Source organism: Artemia franciscana, unplaced genomic scaffold (assembly GCF_032884065.1).
Source record: "Artemia franciscana unplaced genomic scaffold, ASM3288406v1 Scaffold_289, whole genome shotgun sequence".
In the NCBI taxonomy this organism is placed as follows: Eukaryota; Metazoa; Arthropoda; class Branchiopoda; order Anostraca; family Artemiidae; genus Artemia; species Artemia franciscana.
In genome coordinates, this window is record NW_027063627.1 from 400,885 (window position 1) to 413,741 (window position 12,857).

A 12,857-nucleotide genomic window follows, 5' to 3' on the forward strand; every position below is an offset into this window, starting at 1 on the left:
ATTGGGCGAAACCCAACTGTCACAAACAAGTAAGCTAGCGCACTGCACAACCACCCTTTTTCACAGGACCGGTAACACGCGCTCCTATCGAGCATTCAGTGTCAAAAGCGACGTCTAAGATTTCAGTAACCGAGACAATTGAGTGCCACGGTTCAGGACATAGGAGGCCTCGTTTCAGCGCATTGAAACTCATCACTTCGGTTCATTTTGTTTCGTTGTGCTGAAGGCTTGGAACGAATCTAATGGAAGGCTTGCTGGAGGAATCTGTAGTGAGCTGTAACACTGTTGAAGGATGGTTTTGGCTGGCTTCATTACTGAATCTTGGATGTACTTCTACTTTCTCTGCGACTTCCACATTTTGGAAGTTAAGAAAGATCATCCACATATTTGAATCTTTCTTCAAGTTCTAAGAGAACTTAGTTCTTAAATGCTGAAAAACAAAAGGACTGCTACGTACATATCTCGTGGTGTGTCACATGTCTGCTCAGCCTCATATGGGATCGACGTTACCCGGGAAGAGAGAGTATCTCCACTGTAAGTGGCCTAGTAGATGGTACCCTTCAATTTTAGATTATTTACTACTGTAGAATGGAAGATCAGTGCGGAAGTTTTGCAGTAGTCGCCTAGAAGTTAGTCAAAAAGGATTCATATCAAATCACTCAGTAACCAGATGGTAAAAGCCTGTCAAATGCTGGACTATCAACCCGTAATGCAGGACTCTTTCAGCTATCAATGCTGAAAAGGATGGATAACTAGCTGAATTTGGGCAGGTAGTTATCAGTAAGTAAACGCTTCATAAAAAAAAATATTTTATAGGGATGTTTCCCCACACCAACAATGGGGTCAATATCCCCGTGAAACAAGAAGACCTCTGAGTTAGTTAAAAAGTCACTCCCTCTGTACCTCTGGAATTCTGCAGTAAAAATATTAATAATAATAATAATAATTTATTCCAGAAAAAGCCCGTGGGCCATAAGAAATTTACATAACAAACAACAAATTAACTAAAATAAATTAATACTATTTAAAGAAAACACTCCCGATGTGCCGCTGCAATCCTGACAAATCTTGCTATCCTTTTAATACTCAGGAAATGTGTCTCTTTCATTCTATCTACCATCCATATCTCATTCAATTTTTCTTTATCATACATCTCTCGCCTCCATTCATTCAATTCGACACATTCACACAAAAAATGTATTAAACTTTCATCCTGAGATCCACACATAGGACAAGCAATAGATTCTACCTTCTCCCCTTTTCTCCCTTGATACTTTCTTTTCTCACCAATCAAAAATCCATTTCCCCTTCAATCCAAATAAGCCTTGAAATCCTCTCTACTTAACCCAACCTTCCAAAATACCTTCTCCCTCCCCCCACAACTACCCTTTATCTGTCTATACAATTTTAACGACCCTGAACGATCCAGACTTGCCCACCATATCTGGATTTCTTGGTTCTTCAACCTCTCTTGTACTTCCCTTATTACTATTCCTCCATACCCATAATCCCCTTTCTTTCATTCCACCATTCCCCTAATCCACGCTTATCTAAGATATTCTTAATCTCCGCCGGCCACCCTGCTTTACTTTTCTGTCTCAACGCCTCTAGGTATGCTGCCTTTGCTATCGTAAATCTCTGCAGGCCCAGTATCCAAATCCAATATCTCACCATGGTCACTAGCCTCATAGATCGCAGCGATGCTAGCCCTAAATCCCCCTGGATTATCAAATTACTAAATTAATCCCATATTCCTAACATCCTATTATAATATCTCATCATAACCACCTCAAGTTTCGGACCTTTCCGATAGCCCCAGACCTCTGCTCCATAATGCATCGCCGGTACTATCTTACTTGTCCAAATCCTCTTATGTACTCTAATATCTCTCACCCATCTAAGACTACTCCTCGCTATTTCACCGCTAATATACCTCCCCCTTGCATTCGCTAGATCCAGATGCCCACTGAATTTCCCATTACTAGTAAGCTTTACCCCAAGATAAACAAATTCATTGATCACTGGTATAGTTTCACCTTTAAAGGAAAAATTCACATCTTCACTTTCCATGGCTTTACGACCAAATACCATCACCACTGTCTTCGATGTGTTCAGGATTAACTTCTTCTCTTCCAAATAAATCTCCGTAATCTCTAATAATTGTTGCAGTTTCTCCTTTGATTCAGTCGGTGTTGCCAGATGTAGCATAAATATGCGGAATGTAGCATAATTAGGAACCAAAAGCATTCAAGCATAATCCTCCTTAAGATAGCATAATTGTAGCATAATCTAATACGATGTGAACAACTCATAACGTCACATCAATAAAACGAACACCAAAGATGGTTTATTGAATTTTCTGACCAAACTAAAGTAAAATTTTCGGAACATCGACAGACTACGAACCATCTGGTATTTTTCTGTTCTAATCCTGGGGTCTATGGCAAAGAAAAGCGCACGCAAGATATTTGAATTTAAAGACATGTGGTGATTGAATGGATTGGATTGGTGAAGATGATTGTTTGATGAAATTTTGGGATTTAGAGGAGTTTCATGTTGTTGTGTTTGGCGGTGAACAGTGAGAGAATTTTGCCAAAACTCGCAGATATTGACTCCCGGTGGCGCAAGCTGCCATATGATTTTAGTGACTCCGAAAAGATAGATATGAGCAAAATCACTACAGACTTGATGTGGAGAAAAATAAGCGAAATGAGAAACTTTACCAACGAAAGAGTTTTTCCAGATCTGGCAGAACTCGCCGAGAGGGTGCTCTCCCTATCGCATTCCAACGCAGACTAAGAAAGAATTTTTTCTTGGATCAGTTATGTCAAGCCAAAAAAGCGGAATAGGTTGAAGAAATGAAGTACTGAAGCCGTGCTGGTCACAAAATCGCGACTAAGAACAAAAGATACGGTTTGTTACAAATATGTCCCTACAGACAATCATATCAAGTCTACAATTCCGATAACTTCTACGTAGCCACCCCACCCCCTGTTCAAGAACTCCAATCCAAAAGCGAAGATGAAGAAGATCATTGAATATGAACCGCACTTTTTCTTTCTTTTTTTATGTATCTGAAGTAAAATTTTGATGATGATGTAAGACACTATGTTTTTCAAGTGCCGCCAACCGCTTCGAGAAGAAAGACGACTTGCGAAAAAAGACGAAAAACGTGAGCCAAATTGTGAACCAAGACCCTTCCCCTGGACATAAAAAAAAGCCTTTTAACATATTTTCTATGATATTTTACCTTTTTCTTTGCCTCCTTTGCTTATACCCCGCTTTTGTTCCCTTAGCGGGTAGGAAATAAACTATTAGGCTATTATTATCAGATTATATTCTATTCAGAACCTTTATTAAAATAAGAAGAATTCGACTTGTCTTAACTGATCAACTTTTTCGTGAAACCTGGGAAAATATAGAAACGTAGCATAAATCTGTCCAAAAAAGCATAATTTTGGGCTCAAGGAAGCATAATCCTCTCCGTCCGATCTGGCAACACTGGGTTCAGCCAGTAATACGATGTCGTCAGCAAATAGTAGTAAGCACAGTTTAAGCAAATCTATCGATATCATTGGTGCATTGCTCTTAACGAAAAATTCATGGGCATCATTTAAATACAGGCTAAACAATTTTGGTGACAGCACACATCCCTGCTTTAGTCAAACAGTTCGTGGTAACGTGTAGTAAGGAGCGACCCGGGTCAATAGTAACAAAAACTCTAAAAAATGGGATTTTGATGCCAATAGTTGCATCAAAATCGCATTTTAATGCTGATTTTAAATATATAAGTTTCATCAAGATTAGTCTTACCCGTCGAAAGTTACGAGCCTGAGAAAATTTACCTCATTTTAGAAAATAGGGGGAAATACCCCCTAAAAGTCATATGATCTTAACAAAAATCACACCATAAGATTCAGCGTATCAGAGAACCTTATTGTAGAAGTTTCAAGCCCCTATCTACAAGAATGTGGAATTTCGCATTTTTTGCCAGAAGACAAATCACGGGTGCGTGTTTATTTGTTTTTTTGTTTGTTTTTTTCCCAGGGGTGATCGTATCGACTCAGTGGTCCTAGAATGTCACAAAAGAGCTCATTCTAACGGAAATTAAAAGTTCTAGTGCCCTTTTTAAGTGACCAAAAAAACTGGAGGGCACCTAGGCCCCCACCCACGCTAATTTTTTCCCCAAAGTCACCGGATCAAAATTCCGAGAGAGCCATTCTATTCACCATAGTCGAGACCTAATAACTATGTCTTTGGGGACGACTTACTCCCCCTCAGTCCCCGTGGGAGGGGCTGCAAGTTACAAACTTTGACCTGTGTTTACATATAGTAATGGTTACTGGGAAGTGTACAGACGTTTTCACGGAGATTTTTTTGGTTTGGGGGAGAGTTGAGGGAGGAAGGGTTACGTGGGAGGATCTTTCCATGGAGAAACTTCTCAAGGGGGAAGAGACTTTCAATGGAGGGGGCGCAGGATTTTCTAGCATAATTAAAAAAAATGAAAAAATAAATATGAAAAGTTTTTTCTACTGAAAGTGAGGAGCAGCATTAAAACTTAAAACGAACAGAAATAATTACGCATATGAGGGGTTTACCTCCTCGTAATACCTCGCTCTTTACGCTAAAGTATTTTTAGTAATTTCAACTATTTATTCTACGGCCTTTGTGATTCAGGGGCCATTCTTAAGGAATTGGGACACAATTTAAGCTTTAGTGCAAAGAGCGAGGTATCGACGAGGGGTGAACCCCCTCATATACGCAATAAAACATACGAATATAGAAGTTCGCTACGTAAGTTAATTCGTAAGTTACGTATATTTTGTACTTATGAAAACGTTAGTAAAAAATTAAAAGTTATAATTGCCTTTTTAAGTAATCAAAAAATTGGAGGGCAACTAGGCCTCCTGTCTCACTTCCTTTTTTCTCAAAATCTTCCGATTAAAACTATGAAAAAGCCATTTAGCCCCAAAAAGTTAAAATGCAAATTTCGTTTTAATTATTTATGCGCGGGGAGCCAAGGTCAAAAAATGCATTAATCCAAAAACATCCAGAAATTAAACAAAAAAAAAACAAGTTTTTTAAAATGAAAGTAAGGAGCGACATTAAAACTTAAAACGAACAGAAATTACTCTGTATATGAAAGGGGCTTTTCCTCCTCAACGCCCCGCTCTTTACGCTAAAGTTTTTTACTGTTTTAAAATGTAGAGCTAAGAGAAAGAGTCAAACTCTTTAACTCCCAACTCCTTGCTATTTACTCTGAAGTTTGACTTTTTGCTCCAATTCTTTTAGAACACTTACTCAAACACAAGAAAATTGGAAAAATAAGGCTTTTCAAATAAATAAAAAACGTTAACTTAATGAGTACGGATTTGAAGAGGGGCAGTCCCCCTTATACAAAGAATCATTTTAGTTATTTTTAAATTTTTAAAGTTGCTCTTTACTTTTAGTTGGAAAATCATTTTTATTTGTTCAATTATAATCTCGAAACGTTATAGTTTTACGAGCACGATACTTTTGCTAACGCAAAAAAAAACAGTCAATATTTCAACGCTCTTTGTTTGGTTTTTAATGAGTAGCAAAGCTCATAGAAAAACCTTTTATCGCACTTGGTATTTACCAAATGACATGTAGCGATCGCAATTTCTGTCGTTCGGTCTGTCGGTCCCGGTTTTGCTAGTTTGAGCACTTCCAGATAAGCTAGGACGATGCAATTTAGTAGGCATATCAGGTACCAGACCATATTAAATTATAAATAGTTGTTTCTCCGACTCGATCATCTGGGGGAGAGTGGGAGGACGGTTAATTCGGAAAAATTAGAAAAAATGAGGTATTTTTAACTTACGAAAAGGCGATCGGCCCTTGATGAAATTTGATATTTAGAAGGATATCGTGTCTCAGAGTTCTTATTTCAAATCTTGACTGGATACTATCACACTGAGGGGAGTTGCAGGGGGAAAGCTGAAATCCTGGAAAACGCTTCGAGTGGAGAGATCGGGATGAAACTTGGTGGAAAAATAAGCATAAATCCTAGATACGTGATTGACATTAACTGTAACGGATCCGCTCTCTTTGGGGGATTTGGGGGGGATTAATTCGGAAAAGTAGAAAAATGAGGTATTTTTAACTTACGAAAGAGTGACTGGATCTTAATGAAATTTGATATTTAGAAGGAACTCGTAACTCAGGCCTCTTATTCTAAATTCTGACCGGATCTAGTATTCATTGGGGGGAGTTGGGGGAAACCGGAAATCTCGGAAAGCGCTTAGAGTGGAGAGATCGGGATGAAGCTTGGTGGGAAGTATAAAAACAAGTCCTAGATACGTGATTGACATAACCAGGTTGGATCCGCTCTCTTTGGGGGAGTTGGGGGGGGGGGACCTAAATCGATAATTTGGAAAAATAAAAAATAGGTATTTTTAATTAACGGACGGGTGATTGGATCTTAACGAAATTTGATATTTAGAAGGAACTCGTGTCTCAAAAGCTCTTATTTTCGATCCTGAGTGGATCCAATGACATTGGGGGGAGTTGGAGGAAGAAACTGGAAATCTTGGAAAACGCTTAGAGTGGAAAGATCATAATGGTACTTGGTGGGAAGAATATGTCCAGGTCCTAGATACGTGATTTTCATAGCCATACCAGATTGGCTCTCTTTGGTGGAGTTGGGGGTGGGGGGGGGGGGTGTTATTTCAGAAAAAAAATTTAACTTACGAACGGGTGATCAGATCTTACTTAAATTTAATATTTAGAAGAACCTCGTGTCTCAGAGCTGTTGTTTTAAATCCTGACCGGATTTAGTATTCATTGGGGGGAGTTGGGGGAAACCGGAAATCCTGAAAAACACTTAGAATGTAGAGATCGGGATGAAACTTGGTGGGAAGAATAAGCTCATGTCCTAGATACTATGTTGATATAACCGGACTGGATCCGCTCTCTTTGTGGGAGTTGGGGGATTTTCTGGTCTTGGAACTTCCAAATAAGCTAGGACGATGGCAGTTGGCAGGCATATCAGAGACCAGACTAGATTAAATAAGAAATAGTCTCTTCCCCGATTCGACCATCTGGGAGGGGGGAGCGAGCGAACAAGATAGTTGAGAAGAATTTCATTTGCCAATAAAACAAATGATTGTTATTCTGTATGGCTTGTGGTCTAGGGGTACGGTTCTCACTTAGGGTACGAGAGGTCTCAGGTTCGAATCCTGGACCAGCCCAATATTTACATGAAGAAGATCTGAAACTAGATTCGTGATCAATATATCGATCGCTGAAAGTTGGCCTGTGTATCAGGGACCCGACCAGATTAAATTAAAAATAGTCGCTTCCCCGATTCTACCATCTGGTGGGAGTGGAAGAACAGTTAATTTGGAAAAATTAGAAAAAAGTGAGTTATTTTTAACTTATGAACGGGTTATCAGATCCTAATGTAAATTGATATTTTCTGGTGATATTGGGGGAGTTGGAGGGGGAAACCGGAAATCTTGGAAAACGCTTAGAGTGGAGAGATCGTAATGAAACTTGATGGGAGAAGCTCTTGGTTCTTGGCTCTTCCAACCTTGTCACAAGTGCCATATAAGCTTTTGGATCTTGTTTTGAAAGGCAATAAAAAATGATATCAATAAAAGTAAAAGCATATCAAACGAAAAAAGTAAAGGAATTACCAAAAGTATATAAAATAATAGCCTACTTCTGAAAAATAAAATAGGACTCCCAGCAATCAATTCTATTGAGCTAAGCCAAAGCATTGGACGGACATTATTGAACAATATCGATATTTTTTAACTTGACTATCAAACACCAATGTATTTAACTCTTTCAAACTAGTTACTTTGTAAAATGTTGAAATTAAGATTAAGGAAACCAAATAGAAATTGCTAGTGGTGGGCATTATTGAGGGGATATGCTGTAAGGGTTGAAAGTGCCTGGGTAATACTGATGTTTTATGAATTTTGAATACAAAAACTGATATATTATTAACGGCTTTATGCTTCATAACTATGAAATCTCTAAGCTTTTTCAAAGTGTAAAACTAGATCGTTTTTATAAGAATCGCCCCTTTTAAGCTGTTTTTCCTTCTTTTTATGTAGTTATATAAGCTTTCTTATGTACAAATAACTTGAATTGTTTAACTTGAAATTTGAAACAAATACAGATTTGGAATAAAAAGCTGGTTCTTTGATTTAATGTTATCAATATTTAGGTTCTCATGTTTTCTTTATTGATCGCTATTACTATTACGGGTTACGTACATTTACTATAGAAAAATATTTGCGAAAAACTGGAAAGGGGTGACTCAGCCACAAAATAAAACTCATATTACCCCTACTAAGTGTCAAAACCTATTGGTAGGCAGCCAACACATGTTTTTTCCATGATTTTTCCCTACTCTGTTCGCTTTTCTTTGCCTTCCTCTTAATTACTGTAGAGTCCTGGATTTCCAGAATGGACAAGGCCCCCTACCCACCCTCTTGGGGGTGCTCGTGAAGATTAGCCCCTTTAACATTTTGCCTTGCAGAAAAAATAAGAATGATAGAGCCGAAATACTTTACGTTATTTCTGGAAATGTCCCATTGTTGAAGACTTTTCCCAATTGTCCATTTTTGGGTCTGAAACCCCATCCGCAAAGGTATTTTTACTATACGCATTTATGGGAAAAGTTTGCCTTATTGTCCCTTCTTCTGGGAAAAGGGCCATGATAAACCCGCTTTGATTTCCTTAACCAGAGCAACATCGATAGAACCATAAATTTGAATCAAATGATTTTTTAATATGTGTTGTTATTTCGAGACGTTACTGTGTAGTTCTCAAACAAAAGAAATAGGCTCAATTCTAGAAAGTGGCAATTTTGTTTTAAATGATTAAAATTCACTTTGCACAACTCTAAGAAGACCAACTTTTGTTTTCCTCTTTGTTTTATTTTGCCGGCTCTTGGATAAGAACCATGGAAACAATGGCTTGTGCGAAAAAACTCCAAGGAAAAAAAATAAGGACATAGATTAGCTTGAAGACAACATGCAATCATTTATCATGTCAAAGGAAGCTTCTTTACAGCTGGTATTTTCGACGCGGACTGATGAATCCAAGAGGCAAACCTGCCACGCGCTTCAAAGCTAACCACAATACTGTGCATGCATGACATTACAATTGCCTAATGTTTCTTGTGCATTTTTCGCTTAACTTTAATACTTCCGTTCCTAGGGTCAAAATATCTTTAAGGTTTCAATATTACTTATCTGAGAATATTCTTCCAGTTGTTCAGGAAAAACTCAAGGAAAAATTAAATTCACCGGGCTGTATAAAATGCTGTAACTTTGCCAATATTCGAAACTCCATGCTCCATTCCTGCTTGTGATTTTCTTTCAGCTAAGAAATATGTATATCTAAGGCTCTATGAAACGCATGTTTAAGGGCAACTTATTCACCCGTACTCTCATTGCTATGAACACAGCCCCATTCTCAACAGTGCTGTACACAGGAATTTGATCAGAATGGAGGGACAGGGGGGTGGGTAATGCAGAACAGTTTTGAAAATATGTAGATAAGCTGGAAAATATTGAAAATGTCAGGCAAATCGAAAAAAGCACTGAAAATGTTGTTGTACTTTTTTTCGCAACTTGATAGTGTTTGCTAGAAATTTAAATTCATCAAGAGTGGCAAAAAAAGATATCCCCATTTTACAACGTACAAGTTATACATTATCATTTACTCTCTCGGCAACCAATCATCTGCCGAGAATGGTGGTACAAAAAAAATAATCCAATATATTAATTTCAAGATTCATTTTGAGAAATACTTGTTATCCAACTGTTACAAATAATGTCAAGTATATTTATTTATCTATTTATAGGAAAGCCGTCATATCAACCCACAACATTATGGAGCACTTGAGGAAAAAGGATACGAGAAACAAACTGCAACAACTGAACTAACAGAGAAAACGGAAAAAGGTTCCAAAATTACGAAAAGAGAACAAACATAGCAAAAAAGTCACTGAATGAGCAGATGGAACCATATGAGTAACTTAACATTTCTATTGTGCTTAGCTATCCGTCTAACAATGTTTTAATTTTGCCGTGACTTGCGTATTCCTGTAGTATAAGGCAAATACTTAGCAAAGCAAAAATTGTTGGTATAATTTTGTTCTGGTCAGTTTAATGAGACGTTCCCAGAAGGGATTAGCGTGTAGTATGTAAGGAAGGGCAGCAGCAGTGGTGTTATTTTGTCAGAATCATAAGAGGGGCAAAGTAAGAGCCAATTTTCCCAAGTCTAGTGAAAATGACCAAGGGAAAATTGAAAAACGAGCCATACAGTGCCATAAAGTCAAAGGTATGCAATAAAAACTGGTCTGTTACAGTGGATGCTTGAATTATGTAGGCCTATCTTAGTTTGGACAAGATTTTTGAAGACACTAAATTTCAGCTGGGGGAGGGCAACCTAAGGTCGGGGAAGGGGGTGGAATGGGGTCTTCCTGATAGCAAATTAAGCCCCTGAGTGACAGCGGTGTGTAGAGGCCTGCTAGAAGTGGCCGGTAGAATCGGAGATTGCCCTGTACGATAGAGGCACAAGACGGTGAAATTTGCCGTTTAAGTTGATCAAGAAGTTTTTGGTTGAGGCGATTTGATGAACCTCTGGGTTGACCTATATAACTAAACTGATCAACGAGTTGGAAAGATTTATAACCGAGGGTTATGGTAGTAACATAGGAATCGATTTTATGATTAGACAGGTCGATATCCAATTTTGAAGAGTTGATTTGAAGTAAAACTCTCTGATATTCAGCTTCTAGAATTTCCAAAATGTCGTTTATCTCCTGAAAAGTTCGGCTATTGTTCGGGAGGACGTGTGCAAACCATACCAAAGATAGGTTAACAGATGACAGAATCAGTTCGACTACATGAAGTAACTAGAACCGGGTTTAATGACTATTCAGGAATTAGTCCTTTACGGACTTGTTGAAATGTTACGGAATTGATTTGCAGCAAAACGGAGGGCATGATAAATTTCTGCGCGATATATATCTAGACAGATCAGAACTTCCTTCTGAGACAATTGGAGTGACTTCTGAAGGAGATTAAATAAAAAAAAAAAACAAGTTTTTTGAAACAGAAAGTAAGGAGCGACATTAAAAATTAAAACGAACAAAAATTACTCCGTATATGAAAGAGGCTGTTCTCTCATCAACGCCCCACTCTTTACGCTAAAGTTTAACTCTTTGTCTCAACTCTACTTTTTAAAACAGTAAAAAACTTTAGCGTAAAGCGCGAGGCGCTGAGGAGGGAGCTGCCCCTTTCATATACGGAGTAATTTCTGTTCGTTTTAAGTTTTAATGTCGCTCCTTACTTTCAGTTAAAAAAAATTGTTTCTTTATTTAATTTCTGAACGTTTTTGGATTAATGCATATTTTGATTTTGGCTCTCCGTACATGAATAATTAAAACGAAATTTGCATATTAATTTATTTGTTTGGCTAAATGGCTTTCTCATAGTTTTGATCGGACGATTATGAGAAAAAAGGAGTGGGGGAGTAGGCCTAGATACCCTCAAATATTTTCGTTACTTAAAACGGCAACTAGAGCTTTTAGTTTTTTACAAACGTTTTTATTAGTAAAAATATACGTAACGTAAAATTAACTTACGTAACGAACTCCTATATTCGCATGTTTTTATTACGTATATGAGGGGGTTCGCCCCCCTCGTCAATACCTCACGGCAAAATCGGAACCACAGCAAAAAAGAGTAATAGGATATTGGAGCGATTTCAGCCGCTTATTTGTGATAGCTTCAAAAATTACAATCTGGTTAGGCTAATGACCAATAAGAATCACGTGTATGTTACACAGAAGCTGCTGACCACCACGGGGGTTACACTTTTAAGCAAGGACAGGTGATTTAATGATTCAGTTTCCCTGGAGTTTATTAGAAGAGTACCATCTGCTTTACCACCCAGGAATAGACCAGATATTTAAACTTTAATGATGTAGGAAGCAATATTTTTGTAGTCGCTCCAATTTTTTCCTGTAATTATAAAAAAGCATTAATAGATCACAGCACTACTCGTAATTTTAAGACTCATCAAGAAAATATAGTATACTAGCTGTTGGGGTGGCGCTTCGCGCCACCCCAACACCTAGTTGGTGGGGGCACTTCGCGCCCCCCCCAAGCCCCCCCGCGCGCGTAAGTCGTTACGCGCCATATTAGTTACGCGCCATTGTAGTTGTGTCCCTATGTCCCACCTGTGAATATAGATAGATATATATATATATATATATATATATATATATATATATATATATATATATATATATATATATATATATATATATATATGTTTTTAACTACGTAAAACTTGCGAATATACAACATTCTTTGCTGTCCCATTGTCTGTGCATATAAATAGATTGTCAGGTTTACCGACTCTTGAACATGCAACATATAATGGTCCATGGGAAAACAATCCGTATTCAGATCTATACCTCATGATTCTAATGATTGCCCTTGAGCTTTGTTGATGGTGATTGCTAATCGACCATTCCCTGTCCCGGTGTCCCGGTCGTCATTTATATAATAACATAATATCATGATAGATAAGTACTTATTGCTTGGACTTCAAACGGAAATCCCCGGGAAGCTGGCTTAATTTGAAATAGAAGCAGATATGCAGCACAATTGTAATACTAGTTTCTGTTGTACTCCATGCTGCACAAACTGTTCCACCCTTGTACTTTCGTGTAGCCGTATTTTCTCCAGATACTTCATTGTTAACTCATACCCACAAACTCAATAAGGCCTCACTCCACTTCATTTTTAACAATTTAGGGATATGTATTTTTGCCCTTCTGAAGTTATATTCGTAAAATA